Here is a 17761-nt window from a genome sequence, read left to right as displayed (position 1 = left end):
AGACAAGCTCAAATACTTGGGGATCTATCTAACGTTTCACTATAACCAACTTTATGCCGCCAACTTTCCCCAACTCTTGGACGCACATAAACGCGACCTTCAGAAATGGGATAGACTTTATATTTCCTGGTTCGGTCGCATAACAGCGTTAAAAATAAATCTCTTACCACAAATCCTCTGTTTATTTCAGACCCTTCCTATCCGAGTACCCTCTCTTTTGCTTCAGACTTTTCAGAAGCAAAGTGCCAGGAACTCCTCACTGTCTCCCATCACCCCCTCTGCTATGCTCAGAGAGCAGACATGACCCCAACCCACACTGCCATGGAGGAAGCAAAGCAGGAAGGGTAAGCTTGTGTGTCTATATGTATGAGAGAGAATGTGTGTCAGTGTCTATGATAAATGTATTAGTGTGTATCTGTGTTTATGATAAATGTATAAGTATGTGTGTGTGTGTGTGTGTGTGTGTGTGTGTTTGTGTCTGTGTGTATGATAAATGTATTAGTGTGTGTGTGTGTGTGTGTGTGTCTGTGTGTCTGTGTGTCTGTGTGTATGAAAAATATGTCTATGAGAGAGGGGGGGGTGAGTCAGTGTGTATGATAAATGTATTAGTGTGTGTGTGTCTGTGTATATGATAAATGTATTAGTGTGTGTGTGTGTGTGTGCAGGGGCGGGCTGTACCCGGGCCGCTCAGAATTACAGTTGTTAGGGCCGGCCGGTGGGCCGGGCGGCCGCCCCTCCCCCCCGGAAGCAATATCGCCGGTGAAACCCGGCGATAAATGTGATGCATATGTGTGATGCGGCCGCAATGGGGGGGAGGGGAGGGGGGCTTGTGGTAATGTAATGTGGGTGTGAGCTAGGTGGTGGCTAATGTGTACAATTTTATTTGTAGGGTTATGGTGGGCCAATTTAATTTAATAGGGGAGCCTATTAATTTAACATGAGGTGGTGGGACATTTAATGCTGGGGTGGTTTGGGGCTATTAATTGAATATGGGGTTAAGTTTGGGCAGGAGGGCTATTTATTAAATGTGAATGTGAATTATTTAATGCCAGGGATGGTTGTGGAAAATGGTTATATTTATTAAACTGAAATGCCATTTATTGCTAGGCCTGTTTGGAGGTAGGGAAATAGGTTTATTTATTAAATGCGGATACTATTAATGTCGGGGCTGGTTGGAGGGAAATAGATCTATTTATCAAAAGTGAACACTATTATTTTAATCAAGCAACTTATTTTAATGTTGGGGCTGGAGGGAGGCCTAAATATTAAACGTGTGTACTATTGATTTAACACCGGGGCTGGTTGGAGTTTTCTAAATGTCATGTACCCATTTTTTTTTCACATAGGACTCCCAACATTGCAGGATCCAGACAAGCAGCAAATAAACTAAAGACACCAGCAACCACAGGTCAGGAAAGTGACAAGAAAAGGACACACATACTCAGGTACATACAGTAGGCACACACACATACTAGGCCCCAACTAACATTTATTTGGCCCATCTACATGATGCCACTGTCAGGCTTTTTTTCCAGGGCCACTTTAAGTTCCCAATCTGCCCCTATCTTTTCTATGTAGGTGGGGCCCACCAAAGTCCAAAATTTGTAAAGCGCAAGTCACCTGCACCTTTAAGAGTCGCACACATCATGAGGTTGCGATGCTGGCAGCGTACAGGAGCTGCCCAGCCGACCACAGAGAGGAAATGAAGCAGAGGTAAGTCACATTTAGTTTATTTTATTGTAAATTTTTTTGCTTTTTTTTCAAACTTGACAATGTTCCCTTTTTACCTGGGGTAGCCTGTTCTTGGCATAATATGAATTGGTGGCAGTACTCTGTGGCATAATATTGTTTGGGGCACTACTCTGTGGCATAATATGATTTGGAGACATTATTGTGTGGCATAATATGATTTTGGGGCATACATTGAACAGGGGCACTACTGGATGGCATAATATGTTTTGGGAGCATTACTGTGTGGCATAATTTGATTTGGGGGCATCACTGTGTGGCATAATAGGATTTGAGGGCATTACAGTGTGGCATAAATTGAACAATGTAGCATAAATTGAACTGGGGTACTACTTTGTGGCATAATATGAACGTTTATTTGTTGGTTTCATTATTATTAATAATATATATATAATATAAAAAAATCTCTAAATACACAATTGGCACACCTGGGTTGGAGATGGCACTGTATATTCTCACTAAGGGTAGTAATAGTATGCGGATACACAGGTTAATTGTAGCTATTCTGAGACAAGGTGCACCTCTGCTTGTATATGTGTTTTGTGTGTGTTTGTAATTTTTGTCTTCCTTTGAAACATTATTTTTTCATATTTGTCTGTTTCATTATAACATCTACATACCTTCCACTACGTATGTAGTGCTTTTAGGGCACTGTCCCACTGTCCTGAAACTCAGGACTTCTGTTCTGTCTTCCGGGAGATATGTCACACTTCTTTGAGCAAGCACTCTACACTTCTGTCGATGGTGTACGCAAAAATGTAAGTTTTTTGCTGTAGGGGAGTGGCCTAGTGGTTTTCACACTCGCACACACCCTTTAAATGTGAGAGCTATTGATTTAACATTGTGACTGGTTGAGGAAGGGGGCTAGACTGTGCCCTTATTGCTAGGCTTTCCATATTAAATGTACATATCCCTTTTTCAAAACAGTACCCCAACATTCCAGGGTCCAAACAACAACTGAGCTTAACACATCAGCAGTAGCAGGTAGTGAATGCTGCAAGAACAGTTAGGAGAGAGCAGGACAGTCTGCCAACTGTTCTGATTGTAGTGGGGCAAGACTTTGTCCCAATCTAAGGGGTGGAGCTTAGAAAATGCACTCTTTATGAACACTGCATTCCTTATATGCTACACTATGCCGCTTGCTATGCCCTTCATGGAATGACCACTCCCCCTCTAGTGTCTGGTCTTGCTTCTATGGTGACTGGCCACACCCCCTCTGGTGGGCCCCTACCGTTGCAGTCCCCCCTGTGGGCCCTTCATACCCCAGTCCGACACTGGTGGCAAACCTCAAGTGTGTGAGGTGTGAGCGCTGTTTGGGGGCGATTCAGTAGGTCTATAACCTGTGGGATAGGTAAAGAGAGACTGCAGGCTGGAATCGTGTGACCTCATACAGCAAATCACCCAAAAGTCACGGCAGCTGGGAGCGTGTTCGTGACAATATATGTACGCCATATTATAGCAATAGATTATATAATAAAGTTCTATTACAGTACTGATGCTGATTTATCAAGTTGCAAAAAGTCCTTTTGCTTTCAAACATTGATGTTTTTGCTTTGTCCAACATATTATTAGGATTATTATTTATTTTAGGGTAACCTAACACCAATAATATGAGCGGTAGTACTTGGAGGAGGAGCAGAACACTAAATGTAAGTGTAAGTGTCAATCTGGCCAAGAGCTGGATTAAGGCACACAGGGGGGGACATTTTTTTTTTTTATGTACCACGATTAGCATTTTAGACAAATACACAGGCAGTACTGTGTGCACTACAATTAGGTGCACACAGCTCTGTGTTCACAAGCAGTACAGTGTGAAGCAGGACATACCTCCCAACCAGTGTGGGACTGGGGCATGAGGGGCCTACAGGGGGAATACAATGATAGGGGCCCACCAGGGGGTTTGTGGCCAGTCATTAGACAGGCATAGCCAAACCGGGTGTGATAAGCCCATGAAGGACAGCTAGCACCATAGTATAGTATATAAAGAATACAGTCTTGACCTGCCCCTTTGATTGGGCAGAACAGCAATCGGTATTGTCCCACTAGAATCAGAACATATGACAGACTATCCTGCTCTCTCCTACCTGTTCTTGTCACTTTCACCACCTATGGCTGCTGGTTTCTTTAGATGCTGCTTGCCTGGATACTGGAATGTTGGAACCCTATTTGGAGAAAAAAAATGGGTACATTTAGAAAATTCCAACCAGCCCCGGCGTTAAATCAATAGGACCCACGATTAATACTTAGGCCTTCCTCCAGCCCCAACTTTAAAATAATAGTCAAATAGCACCCATTAATTAGCTACCACCTACCTCACACACACACACACACACACACACACACACTACATTGCTCCCTGTGCCATCACACACACATTACTGTGTCCCTTCATCACCATGCTGTGCCCCCTTATGATCACGCTGCACTCTCCATGCTGCTTTTGCTCCCCCTTGACCTGCCCCCCTTTATCACCCTGTGCCATGCTGCTTTTGCTCCCCTTTCTTATGGCCCCCCCTTTATCACCCTGTGACATGCTGTTTTTGCTCCCCCCTTCTTCACCCTGTGCCATGCTGCTTTTGCTCCCCCCCTTCATCACCCTGTGCCATCCTGTTCCTCTCTTCCTCACACTGTGGCCTCCTGCTCCCCCTTCACTCTGTGCCATGCTGCTCCCCCATTTCATCACTCTGTGCCACGCTGCTTCCCTCCCCTTTCATCACTCTGTGTCATGCTGCTTCCCCCCCCCTTTCATCACCCCGTGTCATGCTGCTCCCCACCCCTTTTCATCACTCTGTGCCATGCTGCTTCACCCCCCTTCATCACTATGTGCCATCCTGCCCCCCCCCTGCTTTCCTCCCCATGCCTCCATTCCTTTTCTTACCTTTTTATTGGCTTCTTTCTTCTCTACTCTTCTCTTTTCTTCTCTTCTTGTCTTCTGTCTTCTTTCTTGCTTGCTCCTCTCTGCGCCACTCCTCACAGAATGTCAAATTTGACGTGATGACGTCACAACAGACCTTCAGTGCAAATGGAGCAAAGGGAAGGGAGGAGGGGCACCGGCGCCGCGATCATGTGAGTATTATTATTTTTTATTAAAGTACCTGCTCCCCCCACCAACGAATAGGGGAGTCATCAGGCGTCTGGGCCCACTGGGGGATACCCCGGCTCCATGGCGGGCCAGTCCGACCCTGCTCCCAACTGTGCTTGCAGTCAGAGCAAATGCTGACTAACGAGACAGTCACCCAAATTTGAGACTGCCCTACCAGATTCAGGACAGTTGGCAGACTGCCCTGCTCACTCCTACCTGTTCTTGTCACTTTCATCCCCTTGTGGCTGCTGGTTTGTTTAGTTCAGTTGCTGCTTGTCTGGATCCTGAATAAAAATGAGTACATGAAATTTAGAAAACTCCAAATAGCCTCGACCATTTCCCACAGCCATCCCCAGTATTAAATCATTCAAATTCACATTGAATAAATAACCCTCCTCACCAAATTCAGCCTTATATTGATTTAATAGCCTCAAATGACCTCAGCATTAAATTAAAGGTCCTGTGACCTCACCATAAATTAATAGACCCACCATCACTCCACAAACAACAGTATAAACCCTCCAACCCTGGCAATAAATGAATAGCATTTACATTTAATAAATATAACTATTACCCGCAACCATTACTGCCATTAAATAATTCACATTTAATAAATAGACTTCTTTCTCCCCAAATAGCCCCATATTCAATTAATAGCACTCAAACCAACCCAGCATTAAATTAAAGGTCCTATCACCCTTTCTTAAATTGATAGGGCCCACTATTATATTAAATAGTTCAACCAATAAATGTAATTGTCTCACCAATCATTTAAATTGCGCCACCATCACCCCACAAATAAAATAGCACCCATTAAATACATCAGCCCTCACCTACATTCCATCATTAAATTAATAATCTACCTCACACACCCAGATTATATTAAGACCCCCCACTCACTTGCATTACAAACTATATTTAGATCCCCCTTCCTTCCCTCACACATTATATTAACTTATCCCCCCCCTCTTTCCTCCCTCACACCTGATTATTGGTATCTTGCAAAAAATGCAGATTGAAGCATTTACCCCTGGGAATCTTACGGGGATAGGAGGCTGCAAATAGAGGGAAGGGGGATCATAAGATCCACAACTAAATGAATGAAAGTGGCTGGTCCCAGAGGAGGGGCAAGCCACCAACTACCGACTGTACCTGCATCCGGAGCACAATGAAGTTTTCCTGTCTGGCCCAGCCGCCCCTGATTTTAGATGATTTGATAATAAATAGGGATGTTCACTGACCCCCGTGTTTTGGTTTTGGTTTTGGCAAAACTGCCCTCATATGTTTTGGTTTTGGATCTGTATTTAAAAAAAAAATTGCTAAAAGTGCTACATAATTTGGCTCTTTTTATTGTTCCTACATTATTATTAACTTCACTAACATTAATTTCCAGTTTTTGCCAGTCAATTTTTGTCAAGTGCACTGCTACCCTTCCTGTTTCTCTACGACCAATGGCACTGAGCAATGGCACTGGAGACTGGAGAGTGACAAGAACACTGTTACCCCTGTTTCTGTGTGAGCAACGGTGCTGGATCTCCTGGGGAGGGAGGTACTTATGGAATCCAAAACCCGCGAGATCCGACGACATAATGATGACATTTTACCTCGATTCAGATCCAAAGAAACGGGAAAGTACAGAGCAGGCTGCTATTAATGATTTATAAGGCTGCACAGTATTATATGATTTCCACTTCAACCACAGTAACATGGCAAATGATGTACTGAGCAGAGAGTCATTGGATTGCTGTCTGCTCTGTGTAAGGTAAAATCTTCCCCTTACTAATTCCCCTCTGCCTTCACATGATAAGCTGAGAGATGTGAGCCTGGGTAACTGGAAGTCATAATTTGTAACCTACAGATTTTGAAAAGGCGATAATAATTTGAAGGACAGTTAAGTAAAATAATTATCAGGTGCATAGCTAAAACTTACTTGTTATTTAAAAAAAAAAAAATAATGACAGCAGCTCCATCAAAAAAGTGACTTTATCTCGGTGAATCTTACCAGATTTACCTAGATTACATATGGTGGTCAACTATCATACTTATTTCATATGGATTGGATAGAAAACGCAATAATGCCAAAAAAGTGAAAGGATTTTTTTAATACCTAGGCACCATATATTAATATGTTGCCTACACACACAAAGGATCTTCTCAAAAAAGTTTTCAACTTCATGGTATAACTTTGAAATATTGGCTGGTAGAACCCTTTTTTATAAATATCTGTTCATGTTATTTAAAAATGGTATATTGTCATTGTTTGATAAGTGATTGTGTTAATTAGAGATGGTCACTGACCCCCGTGTTTTGGTTTTGGATTCAGTTTTGGATCTGGATTACCGTCGTGTTTTGGTTTTGGTTTTGGTTTTGGTTTTGCAAAACCGCCATTGCGTGTTTTGGTTTTGGTTTTGGTTTTGTTTGATTTTGTTTTGCTATTTTTTTGGAAAATCCATGTTTTTGGGCCTAAATTAACCCAATTTAGTGCTCCAACTGTTTTAGAGACAAGTAATCTAATTGTTGAGGTAATAAATCATCCAAAAAAACAGTTTAATTCTTCGTTGGTAGGCCTATTCTACACACAAAACAGATTGTCTTCCTCTCCATCTATGCATATTGGCAATGCAGCCATCGTCTTTGAATGTATATTACACCCTACACTTATAGTTAAATATGTAAAGAAATAGAAAAAAGCCAGTTTGGTTTCTGTCTCTCAAGGCCCCCCTCCACTTGTATAAAATACCAAAAAATTCAGCCATTATAGACTGTACAATATTAATTGACATGGAGAAAGCCAGTTTGGTTTCTGTCTCTCTAGGCCCCCCTCCACTTGTATAAAATACTAAAAAATTCAGCCATTATAGACTGTACAATATTAATTGACATGGAGAAAGACAGTTTGGGGTCACTCTGTCTCTCTAGGCCCCCCTCCACTTGTATAAAATACCAAAAAATTCAGCCATTATAGACTGTACAATATTAATTGACATGGAAAAAGCCAGTTTGGTTTCTGTCTCTCTAGGCCCCCCTCCACTTGTATAAAATACCCAAAAATTCAGCCATTATAGACTGTACAATATTATGAAAAATGGACAAAGCCAGTTTAGGGTCACTCTGTCTATGACACCCTACCCTTAAGGATAAATTGCCCTAACAGCAGCCTTTCAAGATGGTATGTGATATGGAAATGCCACAAGTCCCTTTCCTCTTTGGGGGTAGATTGCACCCTACACTTACATAGAAAGTTTTAAAAAGATGTTATCGGCATCATCTTCAGCTTAATCCTCACCCTCATCAGTGTGTACGTCATCATCACAGACTATCAATTCATCGCTGCTTGAATCCGCCATTAGAGAACAGTCAGTGCTTGGATGTCTTGGATGGTGAAGGCCTTCCTCGTGGAAGATGTAGTTCATTTTTATAAACATCATTTTCTCCACATTTTTGGGAAGTAACCTTCTACGGCGATCACTGACTAAGTTCCCTGCTGTGCTGAACACTCGTTCAGAGTACACACTGGAGGGTGGGCAGCTTAGGTATTGCAAAGCAAGTTTGTACATGGGTTTCCAAATAGCCTGCTTTTCTTCCCAGTAAGGAAAGGGACTGTCTGACATTTCCATATCAACTACCTCTTGAAAGTAATCCTCCACCATCCTTTGCATGTTTATACTCATATTGGATGGAGTTATGGGCAAAGTGACACATTTTTTTGAAAAATCCTTCAAACCAGCCCAGATGTTAAATTGTTCTGGTCTGCCCCCTGTGTCTTCCCTGCTTCTTTTTTGGAAATTTAATTTTTTACGAGCAACAGCTTGAGAAAGTGAAGGAGGACACGTCGTCAAGCCGAGGCCCAGTTCAGCGGCCAACTTGCTGAGCAATAGCTCCTTGCAAAAGTTCACATCTCGCTAATTTACAAGTAAAGACTCAATGTAGGTTTTAAACCTTGGATCAAGCACAGTGGCCAAAACGTACTGATCCGAGTTCAAGATCTTAATAACTCGAGGATCATTGTGAAGCGAATTAAGTACTTGATCGACAAGGCCAACATACTTTGCTGAATTGCTTGCTTTCAGCTCCTCCTTCATTTTCTCAAGCTGCTTTTCCAATAGTCTAATTAAAGGAATGACTTGGCTCAAACTAGCAGAGTCTGCACTGACCTCACATGTCACAACTTCAAATGGTTTCAGCACCTTGCACAGCACTGAAAGGATTCCCCACTGTGCAAGAGTGAAATACATCCCCCCTCCTTTCCCAATGTCATGACTTGTGCAATATGCTTGGATGGCTTTGCGCTGTTCCTCCATCCTCTGAAGCATGTACAGGGTGGAATTCCACCGAGTTACCACCTCTTGCTTAAGTTGGGGGAAGGGCAAGTTAAACTGCTCTTGGAGCTGCTGTAATCTCCTACATGCTGTGGCTGAATGCCTGAAATGGCCTGAAATTTTACGGGCCACCGAAAGCATCTCCTGCACCTCACGGTTATTTCGTAGGAAGCTCTGCACCACCAAGTTGATGGTGTGAGCAAAACAGGGAATATGTTGGAAATCACCCAGCTGTAATGCTCGCACTATATTGTTGGCGTTATCTGAAATGACATACCCTGGGGAGAGTCCGAGTGGTATAAGCCATGCATCAATCACATCTCTCAGTTTGCGTAACAAATTGTCAGCCGTATGCCTGTTAGTGAAGCCGGTGATACAAAGAGTGGCCTGCCTGTGACAAATGTTACGTAGTGGTGTACATGCTGCTGCTGTTCCTGCTGGTGAAGGTGAATAACCAACCCAGTGGGCTGTCACAGTCATATAGTCTTTGGTTTGGCCACTTCCACTTGTCCACATATCTGTGGTTAAGTGAACAGTGGGCAGAATGGCATTTTTCAGCGCAATCTCTACATTTTTACACACTTTTTGGTATAGTTGTGGAATAGCTTTACGGGAGAAATGGTGTCGCGATGGAATTCTGTAACGCGGACACAAAACCTCAATTAACTGTGAAAAACCAGCTGCGTTTATTGTGGAGATTGGACGCAGATCTAACACTAACATTGCAGCCATGGCGTCTGTGATTCGCTTGGCGACTGGGTGACTGCTGTCATATTTGCTTCCCCTCGCAAATGATTGTTTCACAGTTAATTGCTGAAATGTAGGACTGCTCATTTTATTAACCTGCCTCTGGGATGACGATTCACCCCCAGCAGCAGCAACAGCAGCAGCAGGACTAACGCTTTCTTCAGAGGAATCAATAATAGTGCCGGAGTCATCCAGCCTTAAGTGGGATGCCGGGCTAACTCCGAGCGCTACTGAGGATATTGATGAGGATGGTGTGGTGGGTGTATTTTGTAGCCGTCGGTATGTCGGTGAGCGGAGGGTCTTAGCTGATGAGGGAGTGCTTGTATTCTTTTGGGAAGAACTTTCAGCTTTTCCCAACACTTTGCCATGAACTCTCGTTAAATGGCTTAACATAGACGAGGTTCCAAGATGGTTAAGGTCCCTCCCTCGACTGACTGTGGCTTCACATACACTACAAATGGCTATACAATTGTTGTCTGGATTTGGGTAGAAATAATTCCACACATAAGAAGTGGATTTTTTTTGTTTTATGCCCAGGCATGACAATGGCCTTTTTCTTGTCACGTGCCAGAACTGCTGCCACTGGTGCAGGACTTACACAAACAACCTCATCCTCATCAACATCCTCATTAGCGCCCTCGTCGCCTACACAAATCTCCCCCTCATTCTCTTCTAATTCCAAAGTGGCATCCTCAATTTGGGTATCACCGGCTACACTTGGGCTATTAAGGCACACATCAGCAGAATGCTCACGATTAGACATCCCACTGTTGGATGGACTCTCCACAGGGATTGTTGTCATTTGTGAATCAGAGCAAATATTCTCCTGTAATGCCTCACTGTTATCTTGCAGCTCGGCTTTGACGCGTAACAGTAGTTGTGCACCAATTGTAGGCTGGGTAACTTTTTGGGATCTGCCACTAATAGCCAAAGGTGAAGGCCTCATTCTCTCTTTGCCACTGCGTGTGTAGAATGGCATGCTTGCAATTTTTTTTTTATCGTCACTTAACTTTTGCTCAGTTACACTTCTTTTTCGCTTCAATAGAGTAAATTTTTTTTTTGTTTTTGTTTTTTGCACTAATTTGAAAACACTCTGTTGTTTGACATCGCCTTGGCCAGATGACGTACTGGGAACACTAACATCAGAACTGGTGACAGAACCTGGTTGCTCATTCAGATCATATGTGGACTGCTTTGAATCCATTCTGAGCGCAAACCACTGGGGAGTGCTAAAAATTATTTAGTAGATACTGCTGACAGTTATGACTTTTGACAGCCAGAAATATTAATGCACAATTAGAGAGGACACCCCAAAAGCACTGAGGAGTGCTAAAAATTATTTAGTAGATACTGCTGACAGATATGACTTTTGACAGCCAGAAATATTAATGCACAATTAGGGAGGACACCCCAAAAGCACTGATGAGTGCTAAAAATTATTTAGTAGATACTGCTGACAGATATGACTTTTGACAGCCAGAAATATTAATGCACAATTAGGGAGGACACCCCAAAAGCACTGAGGAGTGCTAAAAATTATTTAGTAGATACTGCTGACAGATATGACTTTTGACAGCCAGAAATATTAATGCACAATTAGGGAGGACACCCCAAAAGCACTGAGGAGTGCTAAAAATTATTTAGTAGATACTGCTGACAGATATGACTTTTGACAGCCAGAAATATTAATGCACAATTAGGGAGGACACCCCAAAAGCACTGAGGAGTGCTAAAAATTATTTAGTAGATACTGCTGACAGATATGACTTTTGACAGCCAGAAATATTAATGCACAATTAGGGAGGACACCCCAAAAGCACTGAGGAGTGCTAAAAATTATTTAGTAGATACTGCTGACAGATATGACTTTTGACAACCAGAAATATTAATGCACAATTAGGGAGGACACCCCAAAAGCACTGAGGAGTGCTAAAAATTATTTAGTAGATACTGCTGACAGATATGACTTTTGACAGCCAGAAATATTAATGCACAATTAGGGAGGACACCCCAAAAGCACTGAGGAGTGCTAAAAATTATTTAGTAGATACTGCTGACAGATATGACTTTTGACAGCCAGAAATATTAATGCACAATTAGGGAGGACACCCCAAAAGCACTGAGGAGTGCTAAAAATTATTTAGTAGATACTGCTGACAGATATGACTTTTGACAGCCAGAAATATTAATGCACAATTAGGGAGGACACCCCAAAAGCACTGAGGAGTGCTAAAAATTATTTAGTAGATACTGCTGACAGATATGACTTTTGACAGCCAGAAATATTAATGCACAATTAGGGAGGACACCCCAAAAGCACTGAGGAGTGCTAAAAATTATTTAGTAGATACTGCTGACAGATATGACTTTTGACAGCCAAAAATATTAATGCACAATTAGGGAGGACACCCCAAAAGCACTGAGGAGTGCTAAAAATTATTTAGTAGATACTGCTGACAGATATGACTTTTGACAGCCAGAAATATTAATGCACAATTAGGGAGGACACCCCAAAAGCACTGAGGAGTGCTAAAAATTATTTAGTAGATACTGCTGACAGATATGACTTTTGACAGCCAGAAATATTAATGCACAATTAGGGAGGACACCCCAAAAGCACTGAGGAGTGCTAAAAATTATTTAGTAGATACTGCTGACAGATATGACTTTTGACAGCCAGAAATATTAATGCACAATTAGGGAGGACACCCCAAAAGCACTGAGGAGTGCTAAAAATTATTTAGTAGATACTGCTGACAGATATGACTTTTGACAGCCAGAAATATTTATGCACAATTATGGGGGACACCCCAAAAGCGCTGGGGAGTGCCAAATATGAAGAAAAAATAATAAACCTCTATCCTCCTCTCTGCACTAGCGATTTTGGTTACAGCAATTGCAAGAACAATATTGTATTCTCTGTCCCTGCTCTAATTAGCCTATGACTACACCCTGCTCTCTCCCTCTGTCAAATGGCAATGGATTGCTGTGGAGGCGTGTATTTATAAAGTTGAAGTATCGCGAGAACCGAGCCCCGAGATCCGACGACGTCACAATGACGTTCGGCCTCGAATTGGATTCGGAATGGGCGGGAGAGTACCGAGCTACTCAGCTCGGTACTCGGATACCCAAAGTTCGGGTGGGTTCGGTTCTCGGAGAACCGGACCCGCCCATCTCTAGTGTTAATAGTCTTAAAACAAAGCCAATTAGGAACAACAGCTTAAGCAGCTTTGGCAGGGTACACACTACAGAAATTTTCTCCCGATGCGACATCTTTAACGATTTTACCAATGACAGGAACAAAAAAAAGTCCCAGTCAGAATGCCGATTCACGTGAGGACACTATACACTTTTTACTAGATTTATCTTCATATTTGTGCTCTTCATCTGTCATAGCCATCAGCTGAAAAGATCGTGACTCTGAACGGTCCATAGAGATTTATGGACACTGCTGGTTCTGAGTGCATACACACTGCATAGTTGGAACAACATCGTTTCATCGTTGAACAACATTTTTAGTCCGTCTTAAAAATCAAATGAAACAATATGATGTGCTTTATAATGATTATTGTTCATCGTTTGACCGTAAACACTAATGCCATATCGGACCGAACGGTCGTTTATCGTTTCATTGGCCCGATAATTGGCTGAAAACACTGTAGTGTGTACCCAGACTTAGATAGAATTTTTTATTCATTCTAGACTGGCAAAGTAGGAATCATGCATGTCAGAGATAAGCCCCTCTAGCATCTTATCATATATTCACAGTGTCAGACAATATATCACCTCTATTTTGTCAGGAAAACCTTTACCAGGCACAAACCACACATTGCGCACTTGTGACTCGGAAGTGTTTACGGCATGGGGTTACACACGATCCCAGCACTCAATCTTCTTTTCACCTATTGCACAGACTAAAGATATACTGAATCGCCCCCAAACAGCGCTCACACAACCAAACCCACTTCGGTTTTGCCACCACCTATTGAATAAGTGCAGTGTTGGACTGGGGCATGAATGGCCCACCGGGGGACTGCAACACTAGGAGCCCACCAGAGGGGGTGTGGTCAGCCATCATAGAGGCGGGACCTGACACTAGAGGGGGAGTGGTCAGTCCACGAAAGACAGCTAGCACCTTAGTGTAGCATATAAAGCATACAGTGTGTGTATAAAGAATACAGTCTTGACCTGCCCCTAAGATTGGGCAGAACAGTCACCAAAAAGCAGAATTGTCCCACTAGACCAGGCTTGGCTAACCTGTGGTATTCCAGGTGTTGTGAAACTACAAGCCCCAGCATGCTTTGCCAATATATAGCAGATTATTGCTGTAAGGGTATGCTGGGACTTGTAGTTTAACAACACCTGGAGTACCACAAGTTAGCCAAGCCTGCACTAGAATCAGAACATTTGACAGACTGTCCTACCTGTTGTTGTCACTTTTACCACCTGTGGCTGCTGTCTTTTTTAGTTGCGGCTTGTCTGGATCCAGGAATGTTGAGGGCCCTATTGGGAAAAAAATAATGGGTACATTTAGAAATGCCAACCATCCCTGCTATTAAATCAACACCCACATACAATTATAAACCCAAAGCACATCAGCATTAAAGGTCCCATCACCCCCTCCCTATAGTGTTCTCTGTGCAGCCCCCCTCACTATAGTTTAGTATAGTCAGCCCCCCTATAGTTTAGTATAGATAGGCAGCCCCCCTATAACACATAGTATTGCCCCCAAAACAATGTTGTGCCACACAGTAATGCCCCAAAGTTATGCCACATATGCCCCCAATGTTATGCCACACAATAGTGCCCCAGAGTTATGCCATGCAGCAGTGCCCCAAATGTGATGCCACATAGTGCCCCCATTGTTATGCCACACAGTAGTGCCCTAATGTTATGCCACATATGCCCCTAATGTTATGCCACACAGTAGTGCCCCAATGTTATGCCACATATGCCCTCAATGTTATGCCACACAGTAGTGCCCCAGAGTTATGCCACACAGCAGTGCCCCAAATGTGATGCCACATAGTGCCCCCATTGTTATGCCACACAGTAGTGCCCCAATGTTATGCCACATATGCCCCCAAAGTTATGCCACACAGTAATGCCCCAAAGTTATGCCACATAGTGCCCCTAATGTTATGCCACCCAGTAGTGCCCCAAATGTTATGCCACGCAAGTGACCACAATACACACACACACACACACACACAATATAGCATAAATAAATGGTTAAAAAATATACTAAACTTACCTATATGTTGATATTGCTGCAGGGCAGGCTCTGCTCCTTCTCCCTTCTTCATATGGCGGGAAGATCAGCTGACAGGGGGAGGGGGCGTTTCACATGAGCGCAGTTGCGATCGCAATTGAGCAGCGGGGACACCGGGTCCTTGTGAGGGGCGTCCAGGCAAGCTCCGCCCACGGGTAAAAGGGGGTGTGGCCGTACAGTAGCCGGGCCTACCGGTGGTTTAACCGGTAGTCCGCTGGGCCAGTCCGACACTGAATAAGGGTAATAGAATTCCAATATCCTGTTCAACACAGGCACGCAATGAGCACTCCTTGTAACACACAGTTAGCAAGGCACACACCGGCAATCAAAGGGTTAACCCTCTATGACACAAATGTATATGCAGGCACACACTAGGCTTGGTATACAAATATATTTACAATTCACACCTCAGCAATAAAAGGTTTAGCATGGTCAAGTAATTTGTCTTTTCCACACAGGCAATGAATTCATTTAGAGCAATAAGGACATGAACTATTAAATTTTTAGATTTAGATTTACAAAATGTACAATGCTTACAGGTTATTAAAAACAACTAAGATGACATGACATACATAACAAGCAAAAGAGTTTAAAATAAAGGGATTAAATTCAGAGTATAAATTACAGATAAGTGGTATATTCTGGCCAAAGGAAAGTGGCGTGAAGATGGACAGCTTATTAATAATGATTGATTTCCCAAAAGACTGACAATTTGCCCCTTCACAACAGAGGTTTTTTTTAAGCAAAATAAAATCGGAAGGCCGTTACAGGGGCAGTGTTGATGCTAATAGGGGGACAGGAATGTCCCTTGGGTGTCACTATAGTTTGCTCACAAATATTCCAAAAGTTTTGATCTTTGGTAACTCTTCACAGATATATCCCAGGGACAGAACTCCCCCTTCAATAAACTGGTCATAATCTCCCGCACATTTAAATAAAAAACATGATGGAATTATAACAATGTGACATACCTTTCCCAAACACATGTGACTACAGCTGTTCCCTGATACCGCTAGTACCTGTAATTCACAACCCTGGTGTGATTTCTGCTCCTCAGTATGGAGAGGCACACGGATTTCTCAAATTATAAAATATGAAGACATTTTCTTTGAAGTTCATATTTCTATATACCTGTATAGGCAGCCTTCAAATGCTGCCTTTGTCTGCAAGAATGTCAAGCTTTGAGTGGCTCCAAAAAGTCTATTCACGTGTCCAAAAACAAATTTGTGTCAGGATATAGCTCACCGTAGGGACCTTTGAAGCTGCCACAGGTGACATTGCTATCTTCTAACACCGGGGTGTGCAGAGCCACCAAATAAACATACAACAGTCCTCCTGACTTCTCATTTTTCACCATAGTAGATCAATTTATCAATAGATTCAGTTGATATATCAATTATACACTGCAATTATGATTTTTTTTCCCACAATTATGTGAAAGGTTAACCCTTATAACTGTAAATTCTCTATGTTCATGACAATGCAGTTTTATTGTTATTTACAGGTTTTATGTCTATTATTAGACATGTTACTTGTTTTTCACAATGTTTACATGCTATTTTTGATACTTGCATATAAAGATGAAAACAAAAAAAAAAACAAAGGTTCAAACGAAATAAAATAAACCTATGTGGGAATATAATACATTATTGTTACAATTATACATTTTCAGAATATATAAAAAGGTTATTAAACACAAGAGGCGCAAGCATTTGGAGGAGGCTAATTTTATAACTGTGCCCCTGTTTGTACATAAATATGTGAGAGAAATGTTCTGTGTGGGAAAGATTAGCACTTTATGCATATAAAAAAGTTTAATTTTCTGTTTAATAGGTTGTGGAAAGTATAGGGTCAGGTGGCATATATGTACATACACCCTTATTATGTTATGTTATAGGAGCATCTTATCACTCCTGTGGACAAATGGTTATAAAATCATACATTCAGGATAACATTATATTTGGTGGAGAAACAGGGTTATCTATTGGCAACTAACACCCTGTTGATAATATCTGGTCATTTATGGTATGTTTACCCCATTATCAAAAGATTATCCAATTAATGCTTTTACAACAAAGTTTTTTGGTTTATGCAGTTAACAAATTGGTGCTGCAATGATTAATAGGGACACATGACAACGAAGGTTTTAGTTTGTTAAACAGGCCAACACCTAGTTCCACACCCCTCTCTGGACTGCTGAGTCACCTGCTTTAACCTTTCCGTGGTGTTGATTTCTTGCAAACCACGTTATACAATTTCTTATTATAGTTAAACGATACAGAGAAAGGCACCACATCCATGAATCTATTATACTGTGAAAAGCAAAAACGTGTATGTCTGATTTTGGGATCAAAATCTCAAATGGGTCACAGCTCCTGGATGGGAGGGGAGAAGTTATTGGCGTCTCAGCATTGAGAATACACTTCACATCATTGTCCAGCACATATTTGTTTAAAGCTTTGTTCAGTGTATTGCAAGAATTTGCTCACACCATCCAAATTACTCTGGATAATGCATGCCTCTCCTGTTCAGAGATTATCCTGCATTTGGGGCTGAATCACAGGTTAAACTGTTGTCTGAATAGCAGAGTTG

This window comes from Mixophyes fleayi, chromosome 2 (genome assembly GCF_038048845.1).
Source record: "Mixophyes fleayi isolate aMixFle1 chromosome 2, aMixFle1.hap1, whole genome shotgun sequence".
NCBI lineage: Eukaryota > Metazoa > Chordata > Amphibia > Anura > Limnodynastidae > Mixophyes > Mixophyes fleayi.
The sequence above is the reverse complement of the archived record's forward strand: the minus strand, read 5'-3'. Positions refer to the sequence as shown.